The following is an 11,472-nucleotide window of genomic DNA, read 5'->3' as shown; positions in this document are numbered from 1 at the left end:
AGAATGCCGATTTCAAGGTACTCAACTATTGGGGTCATCCAGGTTGGCTTGGAATTAATCATGTAGACATCTTCCTATTCAGGGTCGCTTATACTAGGCGTCGATAGATGCTCGATTGGTACAACGTTCAGTTCATCGACCTCGGTGGATGTGGCGAGCCTGGCTAGGGCGTCTGCATTCGAGTTTTGTTGTTGGGGAACCTGCTCTATTATGTAGAACTTGAAATGTTCAAGAGCTGCTTTTGCTTTTTCTAAATATGAAGCCATTCTTGTCCCACAAGCCTGGTATTCCCCTAAAATTTGATTGACCACCAACTGGGAGTCACTGTAGCAATGTATCGCCTTAGCCTTGAGTTCCTTGGCTATTCGAAGTCCTGCCAATAGAGCTTCGTATTCAGCCTTGTTGTTAGATGCTTTGAAGTTAAATCTCAAAGCGGAGTGAAATCGACTCCCAGTTGGGGTGATCAGTATGATTACTGCCCCCGACCCATTTTCGTTTGAAGACCTATCAACATAGAGTTTCCATAACTCGTGGGCTGGGGTTATAACTTTGTCGTCAGTCATTCCAGTGCATTCCACTATGAAGTCTGCCAAGGCCTGTCCTCTTATGGTTGTCCTTGGATGATAGATGATCTCGAATTGCCCAAACTCAACAACCCATTTTAGTAATCGTCCTGAGGCTTCTGCCTTGGATAAGACTTGTTGTAGTGGTTATTCAGTCAGCACATGGATGGGGTGCGCTTAGAAGTAAGGTCGAGGCTTTTGAGATGAATGAATTAGGCTGAGAGCCAACTTTTCCATTAAGGGGTATCTCAATTCTACCCCAGTAACCTTTTGTTGACATAGTATATTGGCTTTTGCACGTTCTGTTCTTCTTGGACGAGCACGACGCTAATGGCATGCTCGGTTGTAGAGAGATATAGGTACAAAATTTCTCCTATGATAGGTTTCGAGGAGGCTCTACGAGGTTCTTCTTAAGCTCCTGAATGCTAGCTTACATTCCTCTGTCCACTCGAATTTTTTGCCCCCTCTCAAAATGTTGAAGAATGGAAGACATCGGTCTGTAGATTTCGAGTAAACCTACTTAATGCCGCCATTCGTCCAGTCAAACTCTGGACATCCTTATGCTTTCAAGGTGAGGGCATGTCAATTAACGCTTGGATCTTGTCAGGATTAGCCTCTATTCCCTGAGCATTCACAATGATACCTAGGAACTTCCCCGACGATACTCCAAAAGAGCATTTCTGGGGATTGAGCTTCATGTTGTACTTCCGTAACACGGCAAAGCATTCTTCAAGGTCATCCACATGGTTATTGTCATGTTTATATTTAACTAACATATCATCAACATAAACTTCCATGTTATTATCTATCTGTTCGGAGAACATCATGTTTACGAGCCGTTGGTATGTGGCTCCAGCGTTCTTGAGCCCGAACGACATGACATTGTAGCAGTACAGTCCTTTATCTATCATAAAACTCGTATGCTCTTGGTCTGGGGCATGCATGGCAATCTGGTTATATCCAGAATAAGCATCCATGAAGGACATAAGTCCATGCCCAGCTATGGCATCTACGAGCTGGTCGATCTGAGGTAGGGGAAAGCAGTCCTTAGGACATGCTTTATTGAGGCGAGTAATCAATAAAAGTCCGTCGTGTTCTGTTATGTTTTTGAACTAACACCGGGTTGGCGACCCAATCAGGGTAGAAGGCACCTCGTATGAATCGATTAGCCTTTAACCTATCAACCTCTTCCTTCAGGGCTTTCTTTATGTCGTCGTCCAGGAGTCTTCGTTTTTGCTGCTTCGGGGGGAAGCTCTTGTCAATGTTAAGAGCGTGGCTCATCACATTTGGACTTATCCCTACCATGTCTGAATGTGACCACGCGAAAACATCCTGGTTCTTTTTCAAAAAGAAAATTAATTGCTATTTCCTTTCTTCTGGAAGGTTTTTCCCCACCTTCACAGTTTTCGGGGGGTAAACCTCTTCAAGCTAGACCTCTTCAAGCTCCTCTGACGGCTCGAGATCAGCCCTTTCTTCTATTCTCGGATCAATTTCTTCGTCTATCTCGAAGACTATCCCATCCTTATTTTGAACTACGACAAGTGTTTGTGCACTCGTCTGTTTCTTTCCTCTAACGAAAATGCTATTGCATTCCCTCCCTATGAGTTGGTCCCCTTTCAGAGTCCCGATGCTACTAGAAGTCGGAAACTTGATGGCCAGATGCCTTATAGACAAAACTGCCCCCAGCACTACTAGGGTGGGTCTCCCGCGCAGTACGTTGTAGGCCAATGGAAGACCCACTACTACGAATTCCATCATCTTGGTTGTCGAGACCGGGAAGTCTCCTAAGGTTACGGGGAGTTCGATGGATCTCATACAGGCAATCCCTTCTCTTGAAAAGTTGTACAACGTCGTTGCACAGGCCTTTAGGCTGCGAAGCGTGAGTCCCATCTTTTCTAAGGTGGCCTTGTAGAGGATATTTACTTAGCTCCCGTTATCAACTAAGACTTGGTGTACCCTTTTGTTCGTGAGCTGAAGGGTGATGACCAACGGGTTGTTGTGAGGAAATTGTACATGAGACGCATCGTCCTCAGTAAAAGTTATGGGTTGAGATTCAACCCTTTGCTATTTTGGAGCTCTGGGTTCGGGTTCTAGGGAGACCCGTCACCAGTTTTTAGTTCATTCACATATCGTTTCTGGGCGTTCCAGCCCAATCCTCCAATATGTGGTCCCCCCAAAATGGTTATGACATATTCTCCATCAATCGGAGGGGGTCGTTCGTCCTCCCTTGCCCGGGAGTAGTTATTCTGGGCAGGTGGAGCTGCTACAGCCCTCTGGCTGGTGGAAGCCTGATTAGGGTTTTGATTCCTAACATATTGCCTGAAATATCCTCTTGAGATTAGGCCTTCGATGTCATCTTTTAATTTCCTGCATTCATCGGTTGTATGTCCGATATCTCTATGGAATCTGCAGTACTTGCTAGAGTCTCTTTTCTCTTTTTGGTTCCTCACGGGGTCCGGCCGTCTGAAAGGGACCTGGTTTTCATTAGCTAGGTAGATATTCTCCCGAGACTCATTGAGCTCAGTATACACTTTGCATACGGAGAAATATCTTTCCCCTTTCTTCTTCTTTCCCCCTTCTGCCTCGGGGTTATTCCCTTCATTCTTCTTCCTTTTAGAAGGGTTGTCCCCAGGGGGTTTTGAGGTCGAGGCAGAGTTTGTGTTTTTTGTTGTAGTTATGGGCTGAGAGGTCATATTTAATGCTGACCTCGCCTCTTCTACATTAACAAACACTACAAGAAAAAACAGTATTCATAACACTTAAAAACTGCTAACCGGGACTATTGATAACGCTTCTGAAAATGCTAACATAGCCCCTGTTATTAAAAGTCCAGTCTTTTCTATAACAGTATTTGAATGTTATGTTCGGTGTTATCTTAAACTATTCAATAACACATTTTTAGTTGCTATAATATTCAAATAATAACATTTAGATAGAGTTTTTGGTTATAAATTTGAAGTTTAATCTTATACTTTTTTCATAACACTTTTCAACTGTTACGTTTGATTATTTTGATAACATTTTTAGTTTGCTATATTATAGAAACCATAACGATTTTTTACGCTTATAATATGTTTTTAAATCATAACATATAGTAATAAAATTTTGTTACTTTAGTGTGGATAATATATTTTAAATTATTTTTTGATATGTATACTTATATGGTTTTTTTTAATTAAAAGATTTTCATTATTGTATTTTGATAAACAAAATCAAAATTAATCATAAAATGTAATTCTCAATAGATTGATAAACCATAAGTATTACATTAAACAATAACTAATTCAAACCATGAATGTGTCTACTTCATGAGATCTTAGTTCTAACTTAAATTTGAAAGCTTAACATAATAAAGTTTTATAATCTTGAACATTTTTTACTTCAAACTATAGTTTGGGTGATGCTATTGTTGCTGCTGTTGTTGCTGATGTTGTAGCTGTTCTTCAGCTTGTTGTGCTTGACTATGAACCCCAGATGGCGTACTAGTCCTTCGAGGGAACTTGTTCAAACTCTCTGAAAAATAAATAGAGAAAGATAAGCAGCAAATATAAAACTGCATGCTAACAAGAATGAAACTATTCTCATAAGAAATATAATCCAATAACTGAAGGAACTTGGTTGGCTCAAGTTGTTAAAAGACATTGAGAGAATACAATATCATGTCAATGTTTTGTGAGGGAAGCCTGCATGAATTTTTATTGTTGATTTATTATTAAATTATGTGGAGGAGAGTCACTCATGTTAGACAGCTAATAAATTATTCGGTTGATCCTTTGTTGGAGTATAAAGATTGACCTTTCTCCCAAGAAAAAAATTGATGAGTTGGCCACTAGTGCAACTTCACTTGTAAACTAACATTAACATTTGTGTAACAGAGTTGGCCATAGCAGTTATCTAAAACTTATCAATGCACCACAGATAAATTTCATGAGGACATTTTCTTACTCAAATTCCCAAGCTATTTAACTTTCATACAAATCCCTGGACAATATTTTATTTTTTTAAAAAAAAAAGGGAAATGTGACATGCAAATGGCAGACATTAAAAGAGAATCAAATAACTCAAATATCAACTGCAAAGTAAATTTTACATTGTGACATGGACACATAGACTTGAAATTAATACTTAATAAATCAGATTTTTTTAATGAAAAAACTATAATAAAACTTTTGGCAAGACGTCTTATGGTCCAAAATACCATTATCAAACAGCAATCAAAATACCATACTCAGAAATAAGTCAAAGATGAACCACGACACCAGAGACCAATAACATAACAGAAAACAAGGCTCTCCCAAAACAGAAAAACAACAGAAACAACTTTATACAATTGAATCACCTGAAATTGATCAGAACAAATGACATAGGATCCTTCCTCTCTATGAGGGAAAACAAAATCAGAAGACAAAAGAGAGAGAGAGAGAGATTTAGAAGAGATACGTACCATCGAGCCTATACCTCGCCATTCCAAGCCCTGCCACCATCAAACCTCACAGCCACTAGTGCACCTGCAAAACATAAAGAAATAAGCATAGCTAAGTGTCTAAGTCATTTGTAATTTATATTATGCACCCAAAAGCAAGCAATTTCTTCCACATCAATAAATTTATTGTCAAAAGCATTCTATAAATGAATAATAAATGATAGTATTCTCATAACATTACATTATAATCAGAAAGATGCTACTTTAGAAGACCATGAGAATCAATGGCTAGTTAATTACTTCTGATTTCAATTAAAAATGCATTCAAGCACAATAAAAGTTAAAGAAACCAATATATATCTTAAATAAAAAATAACCACAAACATCAAAATCAACAAAAATCAGCAAGCATGAGCATATATATACATATGAATCCAGAATATCTGTGTAAAATGAACCTCTCAGTGGCCTCAGTACTTTTTCAGAAAGCGAAATTTATGAAGGCATAAATTGTGTGCCTATATATCCTAGACTAATTTATACACTATAAAACACGTTCATATCTTTTTTTTAACTTTGATTTATGTACAAGAATATCTGAACACAGTAGAACCAGAGGATTGACTTACAACCAACAGCCTATTGCCCAAGCTTTGCCATATCCCAAATCTGCACAATGTGTACCAAATTTAGTAGAAAACACAAACAATTGACATGTCACATGCAATGAAAATGTAATCAAGAACAAACCTTCAGCGATGAATCTGAAAATCCAGCAGCAACCAATGAGCCGTCAGGGGATATAGTTGAACAGTTTAAACTAGAAAAAGAAAAACCCGAAGATAAGAAATTGAGAAATTTTTTTTTACTAAAACAGAAAGATAATGTTGAACCAAAAAAAAATCGAAGACAATACCCATTATGTGCATTGATAAATGTATAAAAACTAACAGATGGCAGAGCAACACTGCTCAGCTGTACATAGTTTTTCAAGTCATCAAGTATAGACTACTCAACCTCGACTGAACTGAAGCAACAAAATAAAAGATTAATCAAATAACCTATATCAAAAGTTAACATTACAAAACAGTGGTAGATTTCCCTTTTTTTGCTAGAATAAACATCATAGGTATGCAAACACTAAGACTAAATCCCTCTGAAAGACTTCGATTGGCAGAGAGAATTAAAACCGGAAACAACATATTCCATCATAAAAGATCTATTTAACTATCGAGAATAGTCACATTCACACAAAACCAATATACATAAACTATGTTCCTCAAGCTATACAAAAGCTAAAAATATGCGTCCTCATATCTTACAAGTTGAAAAAATTACACTCAAACATCAGAATCCTGTCGTACCAAAAAGTAATTTTAGTGTCCACATCATTATGTCAACATCACATGTTTAATTTATCTCAGTTTCTCCAAACATTTACTCATCAAAATAATTTGAAGCCCTGCATGGATTCTATGCTACATTACCCCCAATTAAATATGTGGAATTTCTAATAATAGGCACATCCTAGGTCAAAAATACATAGATAGAAAGATGTATAAATTACATAAGAGAAAGAGGGAGAAAGCGAGAGAATACATTGTTGGCAAAGGAAGCTCTGGTTTGACTCTTGGTGCCATAGTTACAATGTTTGTCTCAGGACGAGTGGCTTTCCCTGTTGCTCCTGTTGCCTTGTCTTTTTTCAGCTTTTTAACTGATGAGCCCTGCTTTCCTCCTTCTGCTGATCTTTTCTGAACACACGAGTTAATATTAAGCATCACAAGAGTGGATGCCAGATAAATATCCTATAACTAGACAGTCACAAACACAGTCTAAACAGAGGTTACACAGATATGGATAGTAAAAGAAATAACCAAACATTTTTTGACCTTATTTTCCTCCCACTCCGAATCTTTAGTTTCTCCTTCTGCCTTTTCAGAATCAGAAAGCAAACCCCAAGTCTTTTCCAAGCGTTCTTCCAAAGAGTCTTCCAGCAACTATAAAAATATGGAAACTACTTAAATTTCCTATTACTAACAAACATATATGGGAAATTTTCATATAGAAAGAAAAAAAAAACCTCTTTTAGGCTACTAAATAACTCTTTGTAGGTTGACCAAGTTTTAAATAATTAATTTAGAAAAGAAGAATGATGCTTATCATTCCTAAATAATTTTGAATGAAAATGAAAAAGGGAAAAACATATGATAAATACTGAGATCAGAAGACAAATGAAAAAGGAATGAATAAAAGACATTTAGATTCCATTTTAACTTCAACATACCAACATGAATCAATGGATCATAAGTGTAATACTCAGAGCACGAAGAGGGGGTAACAGAAAAAAGCAAACTCGATTGAAACAAGATAACTTTGTTGACTCACCCCCCAATGTATTTCCTTCTGATTAATCTGACTGACTGCATCCTGGCTGCTGCCAGTCAATGTAACAACCTCTGCATCATTAGAAATTGAGTTGGGCTGTCCAGGAGAAACTGCAAACCAGTACACATGCATACATTACACATCATATAAAAATAAAGGAAGCATTTTTACATAAATGGTAAAAGAAGAAACGTGTACCTTGAAAGTTGATATGCTCATTGATAATACCAAGTACAGTGGTAGATTGAGACTTATGCAGAAATTGCAGAAAAAGCTCATAAGAATACTGAGAAGACAATAAGTCATGAGTTTTTTTATACTGCTGCCTCACTGATTCAAGTATACGTATGTTACTAGCAATCATAAGCAACGGTTTTGACATCCTTCCAGAAGACTGTGCATAACACCAACACACTAATACAGTGCATAGGTTATTCATAACTCAGCAATAAATAAATAAATTACAAATGGCCCTTCAACTCTGCTGGCACAGCAGCTACCTGCATCATTTCAGTTTGACATGACAAAAAAAAAAATAGAACTCTTAAATAAAAACACTCAATCAAAGAAAATTATTTTCATTATTCCTCAAAGTTCAACTACTTGAACAAAGTCCCAGTAACTTATATCATCTCAAATCCATTGCAATCAGCCTCATTTGCTTCAAATTGAACACATCCTCTATCAGAGTGCTAAAATAATCAACTTTCAAAACAACAATGTAATGACACTGAAAAGGAAAAAGAAAAGAAACAGCTAGAAATGTAATGTGATGGATTTTGGGATATCTGGAAACTCACCTTCAAGCTGGTTCTCACCCAAGTCCAAGAAATCAAGCCCCTTTTGTTCCGAAATCCATCTTATTTGAGTAATTTACTGATCTTACCGATTAAGAGGAATCAGCTCCTTATATACAGAGGAGAAGTTAGAAACTAACAGAGCTAACGAAGCTGTTAAGAAACAGTAAAATAGAATAACAAGGCCAAACAACATAAATACACACACATATATATACATATACATTGATGATCTGATATGAAATTGAAATCTAAAACTAATTTTGATACACAAATATTAAACAAAAGATAAAACAAATTCATAAATATGATACTTGCAAATCAAAACATATAATAAAATCTATCATAGAACAAACTCATGGCTATGAAATATAATCGTAAATCTGAAGCAAAAAAATAAAACTCGTAGAAAAATCTTACTGAAACTGTGTTTGACACAGCTGAGGGAAAGAACCTAGAAAAAATATCATCAACACATTTATAGTGCCATTCCCTCCATCTCTTGCAGAACAAAAGCGACCCAAAGACAATACCAAACCCAACAGCGAATCAAAGTTCAACACTCAATAGATTCCAATGCTCTTATGGCCTTTCACTATATTAGGCAACAAAGTTTCAATTCCCACTTCATCCAAGCATTTTGTCATCAAAGGGAATCCACAAAGTCTTTTATTACCAATAAAGGAATCTGCTGAAAATGTTTGAAATTGATTAGCCTTTGGTATCCTTCCAACCAGCTGATTAAATGATAGATTTAGGAATGAAAGGAAGGTGAGTTGCTCTAGTGAGGTTGGAATTGACTCAATCAGATTGTTCCTCGACAAATCTAATGACTCTAATTGCCTCAAGTCACCTATAGAAGATGGGATTTTCCCAGTGTGAGCATTGTTGGACAAGTTGAGAATAGTAAGAGCTTGAAGCTGTCCCAATGCAGCTGGTATTTCTCATGTACATAGTTATGAATAAAACTCATTTTATGATCAAATGTGTAGGTGTTCTTGGTTATCTATGATGTTATATTATCATTCCATGTTAAAAACAAAACGACCCCACTAAATTGTACTTTACACCTAAACCCCAGTTTGTTTATTTGCTCTTTATTTTATTTCCGTCATCATTATCATCATAAGCTAGAGATTAAAGTGGTTATATCATATTCCTGAAGAGGGTAGTTAACTAATTGAAAAGATGCTGATTTTTTAAGGCTAAGTATACGAGAATCTTTAAAATACTTTGGTTTAAAGCTAAACCATTGAACATAACAATATCTTATAATCTTCATAGTTGTTTCTCTTGACTTAAAATATTGTAAAATTGCATATCAATCTAGTTTCTATCAAAGATGGGTTTTTATCAAATCAACTACAGCTATGAAAAAGAAAAGGAGAGGAGCAAAAGTAAGCAAATCAACTACAACATTCAGCCAACAATTTGTATTATCAGGGATGAATCATATGGTATTGTTCCTTAAAAAAGATGTAAGCCGAGGAGAGAAACGAACTTGAGATAGTGGGTGTGAGGCAAAGATAGATCTCTGGAAGGCGTGACTTCATGAGGCGTGACTTCTTGAGGCAGAGAAAGAACTCGTGAGGCCGAGAAGCTCCACTCTGGAGCGTGACTTCGTGAGGCAGAGAAGCTCCACTATGGAGCGTGACTTCATGAGGTGGAGAAAGAGCTCCACTCTGGAGCGTGTCTTCGTGAGGCAGAGATGAGTTGAGATGACTTCGTGAGGCGGAGAGACGAGACGAGAGTGAGAGATGGAGGCTGAGAGAAATTTTTCGGGTAACTTAGATTTAGGGATTGACTCAAAAAAAAAATTTCATTTGGCGCCTGAGGTTTATTCATATGGCGCCAAAATAATATATTCCATGTGTTTTTAATCACCCACCATTAATAGCACTTCTAAATATATGCTATTTTTTAATGTAATATATACTAAAAATTGTTGTAGTGAAACCTCTGAGCTCATCGATTAAACTCGGTTAAGGACCTTATGGGCTTCCTCTGCATATCCTCCCAGAGAGAACTTCCAGGCATTACTTCGGCTCAGACGGCCATTAAATGGGCACTGTCGTCAACGTCACGAGCTTGGGCGACTTCCAAATTAAACCTTGTGAGATAACTTTTCAATGTTTCATTCGGTTGTTGTTGGACATTGGTCAAGGCAGACACCTCGGGCCTAATTTCGACTATGGTTTTGAATTGCTTCTTGAAATCTCTAGATAATTGATCCCAAGAAGCAATTGAATGTCTCTTATACTTCTCAAACCAGTTCTTCGTTGGTCCCATGAGCGAGGCTGGGAACAAGATGCATCTGAGCTCGTAGCCTACATTACTGGCTCGCATGATTGTGTTGAACGTACTTAAATGACTGTACGGATCCGAATTCCCATCAAATGGTGGGACATGAGGAATTCTGAATCCCCGAGGAAACGGGGTGCTAGAATTATGGGGGGCAAAGGGTTTGAGTTCTTCATCAAACTCTTCATCCTGTTCCTGACTTCATTCATTTTGTAAGAGCCTAAATGCTCTTTCAAATTGTTCAATCCTTTCTTGGACTGGATCCACGGTGGGTCTGACTTGAAGCAGTGTGAACTGGATATCATTAATTACAACCCCAGTTTCGCGTCTCGATACGGGGTTCTTGCACCCATTGAGATGATCCCTCAGATTAGGGTTCGATGGATTATCATTCCCCCAGTTATGGTTCAGGTGTTCTCATAAATCTGGGTGATCACTTCGATTCCCAGTATTTCTACGTCCCTGATCATACATACTGACCGACCTAGTGTCCCCCGAGCCTTCACTTACATGGCTCGTTGTGCAGTTGTTTTGAGATGGGTTTCTTGCCAGTTGCCTCGTCTCAATAGTGTGAGATTGAGACATTTGGCTTCTCGTGGGTCTGGTACCTCTATGCTCCCCAGCAGTCTCCCAATTTCCACGCCTTCGCCCAGCTCGCCTTTCCCTATCACCCTGGGTTGGTTGTGTGTTTCTCCGAGTTGGTGAGGGATACCTTATTGGCGATGGTGGGTGCCTTATGGGTGATGGTGGCTGCCATCAATTACGGGGCCTAGAAGGCCCTGAGTTTGCTCTATCTAGCTCTGGAACGTTCTATGCGTTACCAGGATTTTGGGTCCAAGCCTCCGTGGGGGCTTGGTTATTCCCTACTCCGGCTGCTGCCTCCGCAGTTAGGTTGGCAGGGCCTCCAGCCCGGTTACTTCTCCGGGGCCTCGACGAAGCAGGCTGTTCTGCTGGCAGCGGAGGTTGCTCTGCTCTTTGAGTGGCAACATTTTTGTGTGGCTGC

General features: G+C 38.3%; 1 long non-coding RNA gene across 1 annotated transcript; it reads right to left on the bottom strand.

Annotated features, from left to right (window-relative positions):
• Positions 1-5,615: 5,615 nt before the first annotated feature.
• Positions 5,616-5,960, bottom strand: LOC133829264 (uncharacterized). Its single transcript, XR_009891648.1, has 3 exons — positions 5,903-5,960; positions 5,737-5,806; positions 5,616-5,655 (listed from the first exon to the last, which is right to left on the bottom strand). It is a non-coding gene; the product is annotated as an uncharacterized LOC133829264 (long non-coding RNA).
• Between the last annotated feature and the right edge of the window lie 5,512 nt (positions 5,961-11,472).

The sequence above is a fragment of the Humulus lupulus genome, chromosome 4 (assembly GCF_963169125.1).
Source record: "Humulus lupulus chromosome 4, drHumLupu1.1, whole genome shotgun sequence".
In the NCBI taxonomy this organism is placed as follows: Eukaryota; Viridiplantae; Streptophyta; class Magnoliopsida; order Rosales; family Cannabaceae; genus Humulus; species Humulus lupulus.
The sequence above is the reverse complement of the archived record's forward strand: the minus strand, read 5'-3'. Positions and strand labels throughout refer to the sequence as shown.